Genomic DNA, 21,828 nt, shown 5'->3' on the forward strand with positions numbered 1-21,828 from the left:
GTTTTTCCGCAGTGACAGGCGGATTCCCGGGCCTCCTCGGCCCCCCACCACCGCAGCCGCCCCTTTCTCAGTCACGATCTTCCCCCCCATTCCCCTCTCCCTTCGTCAGCTTGCGGCTCGGCCCCGCCCCTCCCAGCCGCCCAGCCCAGGTTGCTAGGTCCTGGCGGGGCAACCAAACGTGGCGCGCGAAGAGGCGCGGCGCGCGCGTACGCGCGCAGACAAGCTTATACAGGGAACCAGCAGTCTACTGCTCTGGGGACCAGAGCACGAGCCGCGCAGGCGGGGCGCACGAGCCCGAGCTCGAGGACGAGCTCTCTCTCCTTATTGGTTCCAATCAGAAGTGGGCGGGACGGAGGAGGGAACCTGTCAGAGTCTGAGGCGCTTCTCCATTGGTCCGAATTGGAAGGTTGGGGCGGGGCAGTTAGCAAATTAGGCTGCGCGTCGCCTGAGCGAGAGGGCGGGGTCGAGGGTTTCGATTAGTTGTCGCTGCCGCTGGGGAAGGTAAAGCGGTGACGGCGGTCTCAGGAGCTGTGGGCTCCCCGGCTGGAGGTGGGACCTCGGCGGGGTGAGTAGTCTCGTTGCCACCCGCTCGCCAAGCCTCCTTGTCCTCACATCGGCCCCGTGCCCACCCAGCTTCTCCTGAGAGAGGAGACCCACCCGGTCCCCCCGGGCAGACGTGAGAAGGGGCGGTGGCGCGGGTACCTTCAGAAGCGGGCGACGCGGCGAGGGCACCCCAGTCTATAGTGGTTCCTCCTCAGCGCCCCATTGCGCCGCTGGAAGGGCTTCCCCGGCGAGGGGCTCGGGCTGTATTTTGGGGTGTAGGGAGACGGGAGGGTGTGAGGAGGGTCGAGGCCGTCCCGCGGGGCTCCTCTCAGCGGCCGGTCTGCGGCATCCCCGCCCCGTCGCCCCCGCTGCACGCGCTCCCCCGGGCTTGCGGCGAGGGAAGCCCCTTCCCGCCGGCGCTGAGGAGGAGTCCGGGCGCCGGAGCCCCCCTCTCGAGTTCCGTGGGAGTTCGGGACCCGCCGGGGACTGCGAGCTTGGCCCCAGCCCTGCTGACCTTGGCTGCCTGCGAGGGTGGGCGAGCGACCCTCCGCCTGCCCCGCGGCTCCTCTACCTTCCCCCGAACAAGTTTCAGGCGTCGTTACGAAGTTCAAGACTAGCATAGTGGGGAGAAGCAGAAACTGGCCCCTTCTCAGACCTTCGTACCCTTTGGACCCTCATAGAAATTTAAATCCTGGGGTTTGGAACCATTTCCCAGAACGAACAGGTTCTGCTCTCATTGACACGTTCTGTGCCCACGTTGGGGGAAAAAATAACCTGAACGTTTTCAGTGTAAAGGCAGATCTTCCTTGAGGGTTTTGTTTTTCGCTTCACTTGAGTGTTAAAGCACAGATGCCTGAAAAAGAAAAGCCTGACCTTAGTATCTCCACAGTGAGATTAGACGGATGCTGTGATATTTAAATAGTTGCAGATCAGTGTTCTGTTGATTGAAATTTAAGCTGATTTTAGAAAGTATCGCAGACACGGCATAATTTCTTTCCATGCATCTGAATTAGGTTTGTTTGGATGTAATGGTTTATGTAGTTAATGTAAAGGATTACACAGATTAATTTGTCCAGGGGCATTTGACCGAAACAGGAGACATAAATATCAGTATGTATAGAATAGAATTATCCTTTTAGGTAACATCTGCTGGAATATTTCCAGGTTGTTCCTCTTGCTGTAGGGTTACCAAAAAAAGCATCTTTACCGTGGCTGTTCGAAATTACAGGTGAATGACATTTAGATGTTAATTTCTTTAAGTGTCATAACATGTGAAGAACCTATGTTTACTTGTCCCTGTATATTTAGTGTTGAAGGTGGGGGGTAGTATCATCTTATATTTAACAATCCAGTTAGGGTCCATTAAGAATAGTTTTTTTTTAAAAGGTGTGCCTCTTTTTGAGAACATGATAGTTGAGTACCTTAGCAATCCTTTACATTTCTGTAATAAAAGTACTATTTTAGGTTTGAGCATTTTTGGCCCTTGACTCTGGATTGGGAGTAAGGAAGCCTGCAGCAGTATTACCAGTTTGACACCGCCAGTGGGTGTTTCTGTTGACAAATGCAGAGAAGAGAACATTTGGGAAGGAAATCTTTTTTTTTTTTTTTTCTGGAGGGTGGGGGGTGGGTGAGGGGGGAAGGAGCCAGAAGAGAGAAGCTGTAGGACTAAAGCTTCCAGCACAGTGTATGCTGAGCATTTCACAAGTACAGGGAAACCAAATTAGGAGAAAAAAATTCGGTTTGGAAATAATAGAGCTCCAAAAGAGGAATGCTGAATAAAGTTAATAATCACGAGTGTTAAATAATATACCATTTCAGAGGGGTTGGAGAGTCTTCAGTTGGAGAAAGTGTCGAATCCCTTTGAGCTGTCTGGCCTTCTAACCTAATCAATGCAAGGATTTATTTGATGTATATGTGTGCGTGTGTATATATATATATATATAAAGCGCTTCAGTATTCTGATTTTGCTTATTTGGGAAGTTTTCTGAGCCTAGTTTTTTTAAAAAAAAACAACAATGAAATTTGGTATATTAAAAAAATAATTAGACATAAGCCTTCTTTCTCCATAGAGGATTCCTTTTTTCTCCTGCTCAGACTTATAATTTATTCCTGATCGAGGGGCTTGTGGTAGGGTTTTTTTTACCCCTTTATCTCAGGTTTTTTGATTTTTTACTTATGCAGGTTCCCTGGGCTAAACATGCCATTATTTTCATTGTAATTTTCTAGGAGTCATTTAAATCAGTCATTTAAATCCTGTGGCAGCCACAGTATTCCCTGGGGTTTTAAAAGAAAAGGCTCCCATTGAGGGAAATTGCAGGGCCATCTCGCACAGATGAGTAATAGAAGGCTGACTGATTGCTAATCAGATGTATTCTGTTCCAGATATGCTGCATTTAATGAGAACCAGATTTTACTTGGTATTTCTACTTTGAAGGTGTGGTATTGTTACATTGTAAACGGAAATACAGAGGTGGAGAAATACTTCAAGTATGCCTCCCCCCCCAGCCTCGCTTCATCACTGTGTCTAAGAATCTGTGAGAAACTCTTTCAACAATAGTTGCATTGTTGGAAATGACAATGGCTTCTGTTGCAGAAATTTAACCTTTCATTATGATTTATTTTTCACTTTACTTTGTGATAGAAAATTCCAGTGTATCTGAGAATATGGCTGTAGGAATTTGTAAGGAGGTGAACAGAGAAAAGAAGGCTTCTTCAGCGTGTCTGTTAAAAATTCACCTTTTTTCCCCTTTTTAGCTTGATAACTTTGATGGTTATCTCCTTTATTTCTAATGGATATTAGCAAGTATGTTAACAAAGTATCAGTACTTCATTTTTGGCTGTTTGTATGGCAATATGACTTTATCATGTAATAGATTGATGTCAAATAATAGCAGAAGGCATTTAAGAACAAATGAATCCACATACTTAGATTCCAAATGTGAGGGGAATCCTTTAGGTAACCATTAATTTTAGTACAAGAATAGTAGAATTTGAATTATTAAGTCACTTTTAAATAGAAAAGACTGTTTACTCAGAACTTGAAATTTAGAATTTTAGATTCTAAAGTTTTAATTTTTGGCAACATCGAATTTCTTGGTGGAGACAGAACCTCAAAGATTCTTTAATATCTGATGATGGAAGCAGTTGGATCACATATTTCAACTTGAGAAAATAATGTAATTAAAAGATTATATTTTTCTGTTTGGGAGGGTTTTCCAATTTACTTTCAGTCTTAAACTCAACATTAGAACTATTTTGTTGGGGATGTATCACTTTAGTGTTTGGATTTAAATTCTTGATCGTTTCTAGAATGTTTCCTTTCTATAGAGCAGTGCTTGGAAGAGTGGATTATTCAAAGATGTGGCCTCATTTCTCATTCGCCTTTATACAATTACTTCTTAATACTGCCGGGTGAACTTGGGTACAGTTCTGTCAGTGGGAAATGAAAGCTGTGAGTGAGGACCAGAGTGATAACATTTAGAGAATTCCGATTTGGGAATTAACAGAAAATTATTTTTATGCATTAGGTTAAAGGACTTAGCCCATTTCAGGTCTTTGGAATTGTCAGCATTTTGAATTAAGCTCTTAGAAACATTTGTGTATGAGATAGTTCTAATTAGGATCAAATTTGGGGTGTGGTTTCTCTGTTCTGCAGTCTTCTCTATAATAATTCTAATATTCTATTTATTGAGCCTTACTGAATTCTAGGTACTATGGCAAACAATTTTTTTGCATGGATATATTAATATGTGTGTATGTGTGTTCTCATAACATTCCTATGAAGTAGATATTTTTCTTATATCCTGTGGTACACTTGACCAAATGGGCTGAGGGAGAAAAAAATATTTTACCCAGATTACCCAGCTAGTCAGCAGCTGAGGCACAACTTCCATTCAAACCGGTCTGACTTGAAGGTGTGCTCTTCTAACCTATGCTTTCTTCTTCTCTTTAGGAATCCGATTTCCCAAACATGTTTTGAGCTCCTACTGCTCCTGGGGTGGTTACTCAAGGTATAAATATGCTTCCTGGAGTTCATAGGCTACATTGGCAAGGCTTTCTGACCTTTAGTCACATGGGAGGCTGGACTCAGCTCCACTGGCACTGATGGATTAGGACGACTGCAAGTTCAGACTTTTCTCAGAGGGTCATTAATTCTGTTTCTCATAAATGAAGGTTGTACATAATTCATGTTCCATTTTAACTTTTTTGACTGACTTTGATTAAATTTGCTACAGTAATAAAGACTATGAAGTTATTCTGTGAATTCAGTTTTGTGATTTAGATACACTTTTTTTTGCCACTTTATTTTTTAATTGAAGGATAATTGCTTAACAGAATTTTATTGTTTCCTGTCAGACATCAACAAGAATCAGCCATAGATACACTTTTGAAGTAAAATGGCAGCCATTACAATCTGCAAATAGGTATCTCTTCTGTAATTGTAATGATGTCAGTGAAACAAAATTTGGAGGTGAAGTCTACAGAGATATGTTATTGATGTTGCTTAACAGTATGTAGGAGTTGGAGTCTGAAAAAAAATTTTCTACTTGAAAGAATTTTCTGTTAGTTAAAGCCTCATGATTGTGTGTGTGTGTGTGTTTAAGCAAGACCCATCCTTAAGGGAGCTACAGTTGCTTAGCTCAAAGGAACCCTCACAGGTCCATGTTAGGGAGGAAAGGGACTTACTTAACATCTTATTCTGTAATTGACGAGAGTCACTTTTGCTGGTTATTAAAGTTAGAAAGGAGCTATGAATATTGTAGAACCTCAGGGCTGGAAATCACCTCAGCCAAAGCAGGAAGGACAGTTGTTCTACCAAGATGGAACCTGCACAGAAACGTTGTGGATTTCTTTAGCAAGTATGGGTTTTGAATATGCATTTTTAATAGTTTTATCGAGGTATACTTTACATACCATAAAATTCATGTTTTAAGAGTTTAAGAGTACTGTTCAGTGATTTTTTTTTTTTTTTAGATTTATGGAGTTGTGTAACCATCATTGCTATCCAATTTTGGAACATTTCCATTACCCAAAAAAGATCTCGCCCACCAACGTGCGTTTTTTTTTAACCTTATTTACTTGCTTCCACCTGGATCCTTTTATCATCAGGCACTGATAAATCATGTAGATTTTAAAAGATATGTCTTTAAAATATATCTTCTTACATGTATTATAATTTCTTAGTACTTTTTGTGTATTCAGAAGTTTTGCCTAAACATAATACATAGAAGAATATAAAAGGTAATACTGCAAGTGCCATCCATTATCTTGTCTTTGTGGTTTTGATTTGATTCTGTTTTGATCTTTTTTAAACCAGTAAATAAAATATAGTGCTCTTAGTAATATGTTGGAAAACAGGAATAAGAAATCAAGGTAAAAATAATATAATTTTTGTTGGGCAAGAAAAAATTCCTATAGGATTTAAGACCAAGGACAAAATAATTGGTTTTCTTTATTTTAAGCCAATAACCTTGTGCATTTTATTGTTTGAGCTCTAATCCCCCTTGAGAGATCCATGCCTACAGTGCATGCTGGAGAGCAGGCTTCATTAAATTCAGGTATGCAAACGCATTGTCTACTTTTTGCATTACTTCAGACTGGATTGTTGAGGGATTTAGAAATAGTTTAACCTGCAAGGTACTGTAGCTGCTTTTTCCTGCCTGCATCGTTTTTGTTGTTGTTGTTGTTGAAAGTTACCCTCAAGGGTAGCCAGAAGAATTAAAGCTCCCTTGGGAACGAGTTGTACTGGACAGGTGGAATTCTACCCCTTTGGTTCCCAGGTGCTCTCTCTGCTCCCTATTTTGCACGTGTAGATGGACACTGCTGATAGGATAGCTTGGGGATGTTATTTTTTAGGTACACATGATAGGGGAATGCAATGGTTTGGTTGTAGGTAAAGTGTTTTGGAAACAAACTTTCATTGCTTTTAGATGAACATTTCTCTATGGAAGGTGATCCTTACAAGTGCCAGGCAGGTAAATCAATACCTCTTTGTGTGGTGGATTGTGTCTGGATTTTTAATAACAAACAGAAAGGACACAGCACTGCTCTGATAATAACAGTTTACTGTAAATTCAGTCATAACTGACTTGAAACAATTTTACTTAAAAAAACAACCTGTTTAATTGCTATGATTGTGGGATTCTGTTGTTACTTTGCATTCTTTCCTAAGAGAAAGGCCTAATATCAAATATTAACAAATGAAGTGCTTTCTGACCTATTTCATTTAGAGGAGAGTAGTGAGTTTGAAAGTAACAACTTTGGTTTCTGGAAGTTAGTTAACAAAACATATGGATGAATACATTGTTTTTGTTGTTGTTTAAGACTGCTTTAAATTATTTTAGATAAGTTGCAGTTTTAGATCTCAGTTATAGATTTTGTATTATGCGTAAAGATTAGGTTCTTGGCAGCTTGTAAAATCATATTATAATAGATTAAGTACACACAAACACACACTCATGGGAGGAAGGTAAAGCAAGTTAAAAAAGGTGGCAAGTACCAGTTGAAGAAAACTTACTGACTTGGATTTGCCCCATTATGCTGATATTGGCCAAGAGTAGTAGAAAGGAAATGGCAAGCCACTCCAGTACTCTTGCCTAGAAAATCCCATGGATGGTTGAGCCTGGTAGGCTGCAGTCCGTGGGGTCGCTAAGAGTCGGACACGACTGAGCGACTTCACTTTCACTTTTCACTTTCACACATTGGAGAAGGAAATGGCAACCCACTCCAGTGTTCTTGCCTGGAGAATCCCAGGGACGGGGGAGCCTGGTGGGCTTCCGTCTATGGGGTCACAAAGAGTCGGACACGACCGAAGTGACTTAGCAGCAGCAGCAGCAGCAGTAGAAAGGATAGTTTTCTGATGAATAGACTCTTTGGGAGATTACGAAAGCTGGTTCAGGTATGACATATCCTCGAATTTATCCACATACCCTACCCTGGTTTTGTCAGTCACTAGTGGAATGTTTTCGGAGAAGGCAATGGCAAGCCACTCCAGTACTGTTGCCTAGAAAATCCCATGGATGGAGGAGCCTGGTAGGCTGCAGTCCATGGGGTCGCTAAGGGTCGGACACGACTGAGCGACTTCACTTTCACTTTTCACTTTCCACTTTCACACATTGGAGAAGGAAATGGCAACCCACTCCAGTGTTCTTGCCTGGAGAATCCCGGGGACGGGGGAGCCTGGTGGGCTTCCGTCTATGGGGTCACACAGAGTCGGACACGACTGAAGTGACTTAGCAGCAGCAGCAGCAGCAGTGGAATGTTTTAGGGCTTCCCAGGTGGCTCAGTGGTAAAGAATCTACCTGCAATGCAGGAGATGTGGGTTTGATCCCTGGGTTGGAAAGATTCCCTGGAGAAGGAAATGGCAGCCCACTCTAGTATTCTTGCCTGGAGAATCCCATGGACAGAGGTGCCTGCAGGGCTACAGTCTATGGGGTTGCGAAAGAATTGGACACTACTGAGCAACTGAGCATGCATACACAGTGGGATGTTTTGAAAAGATTGAAGGCAGGAAGAGAAGGGGGCCACAGAGGATGAGATGGTTGGGTGGTATCACCGACTCAATGGACATGAATTTGAGCAAATTCCAGGAGATAGTGAAAGACAGGGAAGCCTGGCATGCTGCAGTTCATGGGGTCACAAAGGGTCAGACATGACTTAGCAACTGAACAACAACAACAATTTTTACTGGTAATATTACCATTAAAATTTGAGATTAGCATTGCAAAGGAAAAGAAAAAGTTTTATTTTAATTGTTAATAATTTCAAATAGTTGAGATAGAACAAAAGCTAATTTTGTGCAAATTGGTGTTTCGTAATTTATTATTTCTTTCTAAGGTGACCTGTCTTACATCCTGAGAATCTTCCCTTCATTTAGCGAATACTTAGTGAGTATCTACTGTGTACCAAACTGTGATAAAGTGATGCATCAGAGGGAAGTAGGTCCTCAAAGAATCTATGGGCTTGAGATGGAAGCAGAGAAGTACCAGGCACTAGCAGGGTAGGGGATCTGCCATGTGGGGAGCAGGCAGGAAGGCCATGGTGAAGAGGTGATGTTAAGTGGGACCTGAAGGATGAGAAGGGCATGGTTTAGTTGGGGAACTAAGTTTTCCTGGCAGAAAGTGCAAATACCCTCAGGCAAGGTGAGAGTTAGAGGCTTTTGAAAAACTGAACCTTTTAAAGAATGAAAGAAATCCAGAAAGGCTGGAAAGTAGAGAAGCAGGTGATGACGCAGAAGTAGATAGGGGCCTGGTTTTGAAAAGGCTTAGTAGGCCATCTGCTGGGTTTTTGAACTTGTCCTCAGCCTCCTGGGAAGCTATTGAAGGTTTTAAGGAGGGATGTGACATGAAATGCCACAAAAACAAGAGTTTTAGCTCAATGGAACCTTGATTTACCAAAAAGGTCATAATTGCTACAAGGTAAAATATTCTTTCCTCATCTCTTTAAAAATTTTGCAGCTGCTTCTTCCATCGTCATCTGTGATACTCTTTTCATTGTTTTTATGGAAATGACCTTCAGTTTTCTAAAGGCTCCCCCTTTTCTTTTATCCTTCACCAGTCTGTTAACCTTATATAGGAATGTCATTTCTATTTATAACTGAGGTAAAATTTTTTTCTAACAGTTTTAGCTCTCTTCCATATTTAAACTTAAGACTGCTGGTTTTTTCCCCCCAGACATCTTTAATCTACTCAAGATTTTAATGAAACATTTTGCTAAATATCAACATTAAATTTGCTTTGTTCTTTTCTTTCCTCAAATACAATGTTTTATGTCTAGTTAATATTTTTCAGCACTTACGCTATTTCATATTTAAGGAAATCTGATTCGAGCACCTCCAGTGTTTTTAGAGAATTTTATTAATAATATTTAGAAGCACTAATCTTTAGCAGGAGTATCATTTTCAAATCTGGTTCACATTCTGTGGCTTTGCCATCTTTGATATTTAACTGGTCTCTGTTGAGCTTCTTATTTTCAAGTGAGCTTATATGTATAAAAGTGCTCCACAGATTTTGTTTTATATATCCTGATTTGTTTCCTTCTTCTTCTACAATATGTATCCCTACATGCTCAGCTCATTTTTGGAAATCTTCAACTATGCTAAGTTTTCCTTGCCTTGATGACTGAACAAGCATTCATCCAGGGCTTCCTTGATGTAAAGAAGTTAGTTTGTGACAGTTTACAATGCCATTGTGCACTTCCCCTTCATGGATGCAAAGAATAACCACAGCATCACCTCCTTCTTCAGATATTTCCTTTGAAATCTACATTGTGATGCAGTCTCTAACTTCGCTCACTTTGGCCTGTCTGAATAATTTTATACCTGCTCTGTAGTCTTTCCTTGTTGATTTTTTTTCCCCTCATGCTGGTAACCTGAAGAGTTTACAGTGGTTTTGTGTCATAACTATTTTTACTTCCTATCCAGCCCAGGACATTTATTTTTAAAGAGTTGCCTCATTTTAGAGTTTGATGTTTTTGTGCTGGTGGTTTCTTTGCCATCCACAGTCACTTCCCTTGATTTGGAGTTGTGCTTTCCAGTCTGTCCCTCTATGCGCGGCTGGTAAAGGAAGGCCATACATGTCTTTCTTTGGCTGCCTTTACAATACAGTGATGATTTGGGTATCTTGGTATCACTGTGTAGGCAACTGAAAGGGTATCAGCGTCATGGTAAGTGCTGGAGCTACAAAGCCAGGCTGTGGTGTTGTGCCCTTTTATGGAGTTCTTATGGAGTTTTAAGAACAGAGCTCCTCCTTTTATGGAGTTTTAAGAACAGAGTGATATGCCCATTTAGATGGGGAAACACAGGGTGCTGTTACTCTAGGCCAGAAGAGGTGTGTTTAATGCAGACTTAAGGGAACTGAGAAAGGTAATGACTCCTGTGTATTTGTGAAGAGTCTTAGAGGAGGCCCAGAATGCCATGTGGAGGGAAGGGATTTTCTGGTAGACCATGTATTCAAAGACATGGATCTGAGAAAAGCAGATAAAGCTGGGTGAATAGCAAGAAATGACATGGATTTAAATATTGCATGCCTTGCTTTGAAGCTTTGACCCCAGCTACATCCCAGGATCTTAGTTTTCTTTCTTTGTGGCCTTTTTTCTGTTCATTTTCACTTTCGCCTGAGAGTATACATAGGAAATACTAAAGCTAGAGTTTAAATAGGGCTGGGCCTTTGGTGAAATGGATAAGCAGATGGTACCGGTTTTCTACATGTAGGCTCCCTGGAGGCATGCAGTGTTGCCTGTTGTCGCCTCAGCATCTAGTGCATTGCCTGGCACAGAGGAAGTGCTCAGTAAATATTTCTCTTATGAAATTCATTTCTTTTTCTGCCCCCATCTCCTCCTGTCAGTGCGTTCTTCCTTGCTCAGTGGTTTCTCTGTCAGGTGCCTGTCTAGTGGGTCTTCCTCTTTGCTCACGCTATAGATGTGCTTTTCCTGCAGTCTAGTCACTCGTCTCGAACATAACTGTTATAACTGGATCTGTGCTGGTGTGTAACTAAGTGCTAATGGCTCCCTCTGTGGGACTCCTCAGACTTCTGTCATCATTTACAGTATGGTAGATGAAGGGGAAGCAAGAGATGACAACTGTAAGAATGACATTTCTTTAAATTTTTTCGTGATTTGTTGTATAATTCATAGAAGTGCTGAGTTCTGTTCCGTAATAAACCTCTGTGTGTGCATGGTAAGTTTGTATATATCTGCATTGTACCTTAACGTTAAGCAAAACCAACATTCAGTGAAGATGTTTGCTTATTTTATTATGTATCTTCACCCCACTCCCCCATTACTGCTTAGGATTCTCAGATTGGGATGCTGGTTTTGAATGTGGTACCACATTGAAATAAAATATTTGTCTTATAGAAAGGCTCTCTAGGATGCAATGACTTCACCGAAGGATCTACCATACAATAATAGATGGTCAGTTAGGTGGAAAGTTTTTTTAAAAATTATTAATTTATTTTCTTTTTAGCATGCCGTAGCTCAGATGGTAAAGAATCTGCCTGCAATGTAAGAGACTCAGGTTTGATCTCTGGGTTCAGAAGATCCCTTCGAGAAGGGAATGGCTACCCACTCCAGTATTCTTGCCTGGAGATTTCCATGGATGGAGGAGCCTGGCAGTCTACAGGCTGTAGACTGTAGGTCCATGGGGTCACAAAGAGTCAGACATGACTGAGTGACTAACACACACACAGTAGATTTTTAAATATCCTCTCTACATTTTGATAATTTTTCATATTATAGGCCCCACATTCCCAAGAAAACTCATCTCCAGTCTCTTTTACAGCTGGGGTGCAAGCCTGTAACCTAGGCCTGACCAGTCATTTGCACAGAGTGAGACTTGTATGTAGAGGTGAGCGTTGTGAGGTAGCCACCACGTGTAGTTGAATTGCTGACCTGGTGATCATGTTGACAAAGGTGCTTGGTGGTGGCAGAGCTAATGGAATTCAGTCTCAGTGGTATTGGTACTCGGTGGTGACAATAATTGTTTTTGTTTGTTTTTATCTTACTATTCTCTGATCATCTAGGATTTGTGTTGTTTTTGTTCTTTGTTGTTCAGTCGCTAAGTCATGTCCGACTCTTTGTGACCCCATGGACTGCAGCACGCCAGGCTTCCCTATCCTTCACTGTCTCCCAGAGTCAACTCAGACTCATCTCCATTGAGTCAGTGATGCCATCCAACCATCTCATCCTCTGTTGCCCGCTTCTCCTCTTGCCTTCAATCTTTCCCAGCATCAGGTCTTCTCCAGTGAGTCAGCTCTTTTCATCAGGTGGCCAAAGTATTGGAGCTTCAGCATCAGTCCTTCCAGTAAATATTCAGAGTTGATTTCCTTTAGAATTGACTAGTTGGATCTCCTTGCTGTCCAAAAGATTTTCAAGAGTCTTCTCCAGAACCACAGTTTGAAAGCATCAGTTCTTCAGTGCTCGGTCTTTACTGTCACCTCTCACATCCATACATGACTACTGGAAAAACCATAGCTTTGACTGGACTGACCTTTCTTGACAAAGTAATGTCTCGGCTTTTTAATGTGCTGTCTAGGTTTGTTAAGGCTTTCCTTCCAAGGAGCAAGTGTCTTTTAATTTCATGGCTGCATTGACTGTCTGCAGTGATTTTGGAGCCCAAGAAAATAAAATCTGTCACTGTTTCCACTTTTTCCCCATCTGTTTGCCATGAAATGTTGGGACTGGATGCCATGATCTTAGTTTTTTGAATATTGAGCTGTAAGCCAGCTTTTTCACTCTTTTTTCACCTTCATCAATAGGCTCTTTAGTTCCTCTTCACTTTCTGCCATTAAAGTGGTATCATCTGTATATCTGAGGTTTTTGATACTTCTGGCAAGAGAATTGTGTTAGGGATTTGTCTTCCATATCTTATATTAACTTTGGAATATTTTCAGCCATTGTTTCTTCAAATATTTCTTTTGTCCCATTCTTTCTTCTTTTTCTGATTCCAATTATATTAGAACCTATGTTGCACACTTCTTGAAAGTCCTGTTCTGTTCTTCACCCTCTTTTCTCTCAATGTTTTTGGTTGGGGTAGTTTCAACTGACTTATCTTCAACTTCACTGATTCTTTCCCTGGCTCAGTTAAGTTTACTAATGAGCCCGTTGAAGGCATTTTTAATTTCTCTCAACTGTATTTTTAATTTTTAGCACTTTCATTTTATTCTTTCTTATAGTTTCCGTTTGTCTGCTGAGTTACCAATCCAATTTTGTGTGTTCTCCTTTTGGGTTAGAGCTCTAAACATGTTACTCATAGTATTTTAACTTTGATTCTAGGTATTTCCAACATCAGATTCTGTGTCTCGTTCTGAGTTCTGATATATTCTGTGTCTTTTCTAAGTGTTGTTTTTCCTCTACTTTTTCTTATGCCTTGTGATTTTTTTTTTTAATTGTAAGCCTGACTTATTTTGTAGAACAGTGGAGACTGAGCTGCAATTTTTTTTTTTCAGTTTGAAAGCAGTCACTGTTTAGTAACTGACCAGATTACAAAAATACTCATGGTAGATAACTTAGTTCATCCTTCTAACAATAGCCTGTTGATCTGGACTTCCCTGTTGCCAGCATCTCTACATTCTACAAAATGGCTGATCTTTTTCTTCATTCCACCTCATGGAGAAGATGATTTGAAGGGCCATGGGAAAGTTGTTTGCTTCTTTGAAATGATTTTCAACAGTATGGATCTCATGGATCAGATCCTCCATGCAGATGATGCCATATTTACCAAGAGATTGAGCAGTCAATGTGTTATCTGTCAGGGCAATTTAATTTTTATTGATTTTGTCATAACCATTCTTGTTGATCAATCCATTTACTGACTTCAGGTTTGGGTACCCCTCCTATGAAACATATGGTTCCACAGCCCTCAGCATGTTAGCTGAAGCCATGTTGAGCTTCACACAGGTGCCACTGAAGATCTGATGGAGGCAAAGAAGCTGCCACACCTTCTGGACCTTTGGGCTCACACCATTGATACCTCAGATCCTGATAACAAATACCAGTTGGATTCCACGGGTATGTAGAAGTTGATGACTTTTCTTGTCATCCTAGCCATTCGAATCTCAGTTCTGTACATCTGCCTGTATTCCTTGTGATGATGCTCAGCTTTTTCATAAATAAGCTTCCTCCTTGCCTTTCAAAGCATCTTCTGGGCATGCTTCTTTCTTAGGCACTTGTACTTAAGCTCTGCGAAATTTTTTCGCTTTTTCTTAAGAGTTTTGGCACAGCAGGAACCTTTTTTCCCTTCTCTTCTGCACCCTTCATTTTTCTAGCTGGAAAAGAGCTGAAGTGCATAATGTTTATGTCTGTAAACGGGCACATCTTTCCTTGTGTGAGGCCTTTGGTTCAGGGATTTGAGTTAATCTAGTTTGGAGTTGAACTTGTTTTAAGTTTGGTTGTTATTGTACTTCAGGCTTCAAATTCTTAGTTTGTGATTGGGGGAGGGGTTGGTTTATTTTATTGAGTGTCAGGTCTTACTTCAGAACTGTGACTTGGGTCTCCTTATGTGCTCTTGATCTTCTCTGGTCCCTCTGCTAGTAGTATTCTGCTGTTTACTTGTTATTGGAAGTAGGTTAGCTTAGAGGTGGGGAATGGTGGTGGGATGTGGTCTTTTGTTCTGATCAGACCTCAGGCTTGGGCTTGCAGCACTGTCCCAAGGACATGCCCTTCCCCTAGCTATTATGTGGGCTCAGTGTGTCCACAGGTGTGGACTCAGTATTATGTGGGCTCAGTGTGTCCACTTCTCCCAGGGTGTCCACCCCTTCCCTCACTTGCAGCAAGTTTTAACCAGTGCTTTAAGGACAGAAGCACTGACAATAAATCCCCTACATACATTCTGAGAGCATGTTCGTAAGTCCAATTTGTTCATAAGTTCAACAGAGTTAGCCTAGGTACCCAGCTGACACAATCGGCTTCATAGTACCGTACTGTAATAGGTTTATAATACTTTTCACACAGATAATACATAAAAAACAAGCACAAAAAAGTAAAGAAACTATTTAAACTCTTTCAGGAGCACAGTAGTGCAGCACAGCAGCTGGGGTACAGAGGCTGGCGCAGCAGGAGTTCCTGACTGGAGGAGGGAGAGAAGGAGGGAGGTGGTAGAGCGAGGGATTGCCAGCAATAGACTGGGGGCAAGCTGCTGCTCTCACTCATGCCCGACGGTGATGGAACACACGTTTGCATCTTTGAAAGAAGGAAACTTGAAGATTCGTATGTAGGGAACTTACTTTCACAAGTGAAGGTTTTTCTTCCCTAGTGGAGGTGCGAGGGAAGGATCTGGGTGAACAAGTTGTTCCTGAGGTGCTGCTGCATTTCCCTTCCCCCAAGTCTGCATCACAATGGGCACTCCTCAATGGGCACATCACAAAGGGCTCTTTCCGGAATGCTGGAGAGGAGGGGTTGGTGGGGGAAGATCTTGCAGAAGGCTGGGGTCACCCCAATTTCTGTGACCTCCATTGGTTTCACACTGTTCCTTCAGCAAGCCTCGTCAGGCTTTTTATCAATTTGCTGTTTATTCTAGCTGAATTCCTCTTGTCAGTGGCCACTTGGAGTCAACCCCAAGTGAGCACAAGGTTGTCTCCTCTCTCCTTGTAGGCTTTGCCTCTCTCTCTCTCCCCCCGAAGATTTTGAGCCAGTTGGTTGTTTTGTGATGGGTTTCAAGAAATTCATGACTTTGAAATTAGTGCAGCTCTTTTTTATTGTGAGGGCAGGTAGCTATGTTTTTCCAGCTTTCCTATTCCAGGGTGGAAGACAGAAGTTCGGTTACCCTTAAAATTTTTACACGCATATTTAACTAAGTCAAAGCTTCATTATTATTCCTATCCTCTCAAATAAGACAGAGATTTTAGTATGGCTTACCTTTTAACCCTCATCGCCTGTCTTTTGTCTTAGTTATTTATGCTTTGGTTTTGCCTTGTTGAAGCCACCTTAAGTCTGTAAAATAGTGAATATTTACTCAGTATGTTTCCCAAATTTGTTTGCTCACCATTCTTGATTCACCCCATTTCTTCCTTTGGATTTAGTTTTCTTCTTATAAAGAATGTTCTTAAAGTAGTTCTTTTGCTAAAGGCCTATTAGTAGAAAACTTGGTGTTCTTGGTGTTTCTGCAAGTGTCTTTACTTCACTTTTTCTCTTGAATGATTCTTGAGATGGGTACAGAATTTATGTTGACAGTTATTCCCTTAGCACATTAATACTGTTATTTTCTTGTCTTTTGACAAGTCTTATTTATTAATGAGAAGGCTTTAGTCAGTTCAGGTGTAATTTCTTTGTAGCTAAGTATCTTTTCTCTTGAGCTCCCTTTCAGATTTTTTTTCCTTATATTTGATTTGTTTTGCAGTTTCTTGGTGACACCTCTAGATGTGGATTTGTTTTCATTTATCCTGTTTTTTATTTGGTATACACCGTCAGCCTGAAAACTCATGACACCTTAAATTGTGGAAAAAAATTTAGATATTATTTTTTAAAATAATGCTTCTTCTCTGTTTTCCACTTCTGAAACCCTTATTGAGATATATGTTGGAATTTTTCATTGTGTTCCTAAAAGTTTCTTCTATATTTTCTGTTTTTTACTTCCAGGTGATTTCTTGACATCTACCTTACAATTCACTAATTTCTGTTTAGCTGTGTCCAGTCTACTGGTTAATACATTTATTGAGAATTTTTCACTGAAAACATTTGACTGTATTTTTAAATGTTAAAGTTTCTGTGTTTTCTTTCAAATATGCTTCTTAATTTTCATCAGGACTTTTTCTTGTCTTTTCTTTGAACATTTAAAAATATATTTATGTTTGTCTCCTTTGGATTATTTTCTGAGCTGTAGTTCTTGAGGAATGAAATCTCCCATTTGTCTCCCCTCCAAGTTTTGCTTATTTCTTTGTGTGGTTCACAACATTTGACAATTTGGGCATTGTGGGATGCTCCTTTGGATAGTTTTGTGTTTGTCTTGATGGGACCCTTTGGGTTCACTGCTCCTGGAGAGTTTTTGATCTCTTCTCAGATGATGGGTTTCTGACATCTGGAGAATGATGTGAATTTGGACTTCATATGTGTGGTAGAGGTAAGACTTGGGTTTTCCATTTTGCTTTGCTCACACTTACACCCAGCTCTGGGTTGCTGTGTGTAGCTTTTCTTTTATTTATCCAAGGCAGCCCTTCATTTGATAGTTCATAACTTTATGTTGGTGCTTCATTTCCAGTTTTTTTCTCATTCACAGACTTGAGGTATCTCCAGTTTCCTGGTATCATATTCATTGAGTTTGCAGTCCTTGGTTTAGAGGGTAGAAGTGAGCAGGTCTTTGTCCTGTTGTCCTGTGAAGAATCTCATTTAACAGTGATGCTTTTGAACTGTGGTGCTGGAGAAGACTCTTGAGAGTCCCTTGCACTGCAAGGAGATCCAACCAGTTCATTCTAAAGGAGATCAGTCCTGGGTGTTCATTGGAAGGACTGATGCTAAAGCTGAAACTCCAATACTTTGGCCACCTCATGCGAAGTGTTGACTCACTGGAAAATACCCTGATGATGGGAGGGATTGGGAGCAGGAGGAGAAGGGGATGACAGAGGATGAGATGGCTGGATGGCATCACCGACTTGATGGACATGAGTTTGGGTGAACTCCGGGAGTTAGTGATGGACAGGGAGGCCTGGCGAGTTAACAATTCATGGGGTCGCAAAGAGTGGGACACGACTGAGCAACTGAACTGAACTGAACTGTCTTTGCAGGCACTCCTTTCTATTCAACTGTTCCTGGCTATGGCTCAGAAAGTAGTTCATCCTTTTAAGAACGAGGAAGTAGTTGCAACCACCACAGGCATCCTCTAACTTGAACAGATAATTTATGGAAAGTTCATTTAGATGTCAGTTATGTTGAACACAGTTCCTATTATCTGATAGGAACTATGTTAATTTTAAAAAATGGGTTAGTTTCCCAGATACCCTCAGGAGTCTAGTCTTTCCATGATGGCATTGAAATTTGTAAAGACTTGTGAGCTCTTTGGTATTGTAATCAGTAGGTAGGTGATTTCTGTGGGGAAATGCATTTTAACCTTCTCAGGGAGAGAACAGAGTATTAGTTTTCTCTGGGTTGACCTGCCAGGACTGGTCCCTGTTAATTTTTACAAACCTTAACCACTGTTCTCAAGCCTGCCACTAAATCATCACCATGCATACCCAGTACATAGCCTTATCTCCACTCAGTTGAGAATATTGAGGGCCTTCTGGCTGATTTTCTCCAGTTTCTGGCACCATCTGCAAATTTATCAGCCCCTTTCTCTCCAGAGCTGCCCTTTCCCCTGTCTCTGAGGATGAGGTGCTTCTGCTGCTGTTTGAGGCCAGTTCCTTGGCTGGTGCCTTCAGCTTCAGTGCTGCTGCTTTGGCAGTCTTTTTTCATCAGTTATTCTTCCTCCCCATCCTGTATCCCAGTGGCTCACAACTAGAGTTGGTCCAGATTTTTCCCCCAGGAGAGAGTGTCTGGAAATATTTTTGGTTGTCACACCTGGAGTGGTAGCCTGTGTGCCACTGGTATCTGGTGAGTAGAGGCCAGGGGTGATGCTAAACACTTCACAGCACCCAGCGCCCGACAGCAAAGGGTGACCTGGTCCAAAATGTCAGTGGTGCTGAGGTTCAGTAACCTTGCTATATCCTTAGAGCCTTCCTTTTGATTTTGTTTTTGCCCATTATCTTATTCCTAAGGTTCTCATCCTAGAAAACCTTCCCTGAACCGCTTGTCCACTCTTTTCTTAGCTGACTAGCCTCTTTTCCCCTTCCCAGCTAAACATCTGGGTGGCCTATGCATCGTTTATCCATCCCTCATCCACTACTCACACTTCAGCTTTTGATCTCTTAACTTCCCACTCTCACATTAGTAAACAGTTTTTACTGTGATCGTCTATGGCCTCTTGTTTGTTTCGTCTAATGGGTTCATTCAGTCCTCATTTTACTTGACATTTCTGTTGCAGCTGACACTGTTAGTCACTAGCTCCTTGAAGTAGCATGTTTCCTTTGCATCCTTGTTCTCCGTATCCTTCTCACATTTCTTTCCATCCTCTGTGACTTTGTCTTGATCTACTTTCTCCTTACACACTGCTATTACCTCGGTTTAACTTCTTGGTCAAGTTTTGTCCTAGGTCACTCTCTCAATTATACCCAGAGTTTCAGTTCTACTTACATGTAGATATAATTCTAAATTCTTTCCTGATTTTTCACTACAAGCTTTCAGACTCAATAACCTGCTGGAACGGAGAAGGCAGTGGCACCCCACTCCAGTAGTCTTGCCTGGAAAATCCCATGGGTGGAGGAGCCTGGTAGGCTGCAGTCCATGGGGTTGCTAAGAGTCGGAGATGACTGAGCAACTTCACTTTCACTTTTCACTGTCATGCATTGGAGAAGGAAATGGCAACCCACTCCAGTGTTCTTGCCTGGAGAATCCCAGGGATGGGGGAGCATCGTGGGCTGCCGTCTATGGGGTCTCACAGAGTTGGACACGACTGAAGCGACTTAGCAGCAGCAACCTGCTGGAAATCTACACTTGACTCTTCTATAGGCACTAATATGAAGTACAGCATACTTTCCTGAAACTTGCTCTTCCTCCTTAATTAAGAAAAAAAAAATCTCTGTTAGTGGTTCCTCCATCCACGCAGGCTCGTAAGGTGGATAGTTGGGTCTTATCCAACTCAGATATTAATATCTACAGTTGCTAGTATGACATTAAAATGTGATTTTGACCATAAAACTGATCTGCTTGGAAAGCCTGCGGTGGTGCTGTTGCTGATGGAAGGAGAAAGTTTGGAGAAAGTCTGATTTCCTTTATCTGGCTTATCAGGCTTTCCTTGGTATGGTTTCTATCTGCCTACCTCTCCAGCTGGCATCCTTTCCTTGTTTGCCTCAAACACGGTGCTCTCCAGCATGTAGACTTCTCCATAAAATTCTGTTTCAAATGTGATGTCTTTGCTTTTGCCATCTCCTTTGTGTGGAACACAGCATCTACAGTAGAGTGTGTGGGTTGCTAGCTCTCTGGCTGCTAGGGCTCCCTATTCCTCGTGGAAGCTACAGTTAATTGATACCTTCCCCTACTTCTCTGGCCTTAATGTTAGTGAGGGATATTCCTTGTCTGAACTATCATTTTGGAGAGCCAGGACTATGTAAGTGCTGGCATCAGTCCTGCTGAAAGAGGATGGGAAGTGGGCATAGGTAGACATGTTTCACAGCTCTTTAGTTACATGGTTTGCTATTTGCTTCCCAGGAATCTGCCTACCATTTATTTTCTTAGTCCCAATCTTGGCCTGCTTCATAGCTCCTTGGAATTACTCACTGATCTATCTCCTGGGAGCACTTCCTGTATTCTCAGGGTTGCTCTCAGTTTATTTTTTATATTTCTTTTGCCTATTTCAGGGGGTTTTAGTGTGGGAGGGAAGGCAAACGTGTGTCTGATCAGCCATTTTAAAGCAGAACTACAGTGCCCTATACCTCATGTGGTTTCTCTTTTTTCTCTATTGTAGACATACTGGCAAACAATGTCTTAAATTTTTTTAAATTTAAATTTTATTTTTTTGCCATGTCCTGAGGCTTGCGAGACCTTTGTTCCCCGATCAGGGATCTAACCCACGCCCTTGGCAGTGAAAGCCGCTAGTCTTATGTCCCTCCCTGAGAATCCCTGGGGGTGATGTATAGGTGACACTCATGGGAGTGTGCCATGCTTGTAAAGGGTATAGAGGGAACACTGCTGATTCACCTAAAGGAAAGGTTGCCAGTTGTTCTATTTTGTCCGTTCTGGTCCCTATTATTGGTTTTTGTTGGATTTTAAAAAGTTACTTGTAAGATTAAATATTTACAAAATTTATTATTTTGATATTTGTATTTTTCTATATACATTTTCTTTCCTGTTCTTTTTTTGTGTGTGTTCATAAATTTTTTTTTTTTTAAGTCTCTTAGAGGATTCACTTGATTCTTTCCCTTTAACATGAAATGAGCAAATGCTGCCAAATATAAGGTCCATTGCTCTTTTTTTTTTTTTTTAGTTTGAATTTATTATGATTCTTGGAAAATGAAAATCCACTCCTGGTTTTGTGGTTATTAATACCTAACGACTCGTCACATGAGGTGGCCAAAGTATTGCAGCTTCAGCTTTAGCATCAGTCCTTCCAATGAACACCCAGGATTGATCTCCCTTAGAATGGACTGGTTGGATCTCCTGGCGGTACAAGGGACTCTCAAGTGTCTTCTCCAACACCACAGTTCAAAAGCATCAATTCTTCGGCAATCAGCTTTCTTCACAGTCCAACTCTCACATCCATACATGACCACAGGAAAAACCATAGCCTTGACTAGACGGACCTTTGTTAGCAAAGTAATGGCGTGCTGTGATTCATGGGGTCGCGGAGAGTCGGACACGACTGAGCGACTGAACTGAACTGAATACCTAACAAAGTAGCTGTGAAAATTAAATGAGATAACATAGATGAGACACCCAGCACAGTATTTGGTATGTAATAGGCAGCAGTAGTTATTAGTTCCTTTCGTACATTCTTTCTCCTTTGCCAGATTATTAAAATAACTTCACTACAACATACCTGAGAGAGAGGGAAAGAAAAAAAAAATCACGTGTATTTACTGAACCCTTGTTAAAGGAAGGGCAGTATGCCAAATGCCTTGAGGGATACAGAGATGTTTAAGGCACCTTCCTGTCCAGGGATAAACGTTAGCCTACTATATATATCTTTACTTTTTTAGGCTTTTTTTTTTTTTAATCATGGTGTTCTGAAAACCGTTCAACCTTTAAGCTGTGTTATTTTGTTTG

The 21,828-nt window shown here is 41.4% G+C and overlaps 1 protein-coding gene and 1 pseudogene across 3 annotated transcripts in view; one reads left to right on the plus strand and one right to left on the minus strand.

The window, feature by feature from the left end:
* The first annotated feature begins 475 nt into the window (after positions 1–475).
* Positions 476–21,828, plus strand: part of CDKL5 (cyclin dependent kinase like 5) — a 181,999-nt gene continuing 160,646 nt past the window's right edge. For 2 of the 3 annotated variants that reach the window (XM_055437908.2, XM_088833609.1), the window contains exon 1: positions 476–565. The gene's annotated coding sequence lies outside the window, so the exon portion shown is untranslated. The remainder of the gene's footprint in view (positions 566–21,828) is intronic. The other variant, XM_055437909.2, reaches the window with a different exon arrangement.
* Positions 13,553–14,298, minus strand: LOC129534988 (large ribosomal subunit protein uL30 pseudogene; annotated as a pseudogene).

The sequence above is a fragment of the Moschus berezovskii genome, chromosome X, assembly GCF_049115385.1.
Source record: "Moschus berezovskii isolate FMDL1 chromosome X, NW_MosBer_1.0, whole genome shotgun sequence".
In the NCBI taxonomy this organism is placed as follows: domain Eukaryota; kingdom Metazoa; phylum Chordata; class Mammalia; order Artiodactyla; family Moschidae; genus Moschus; species Moschus berezovskii.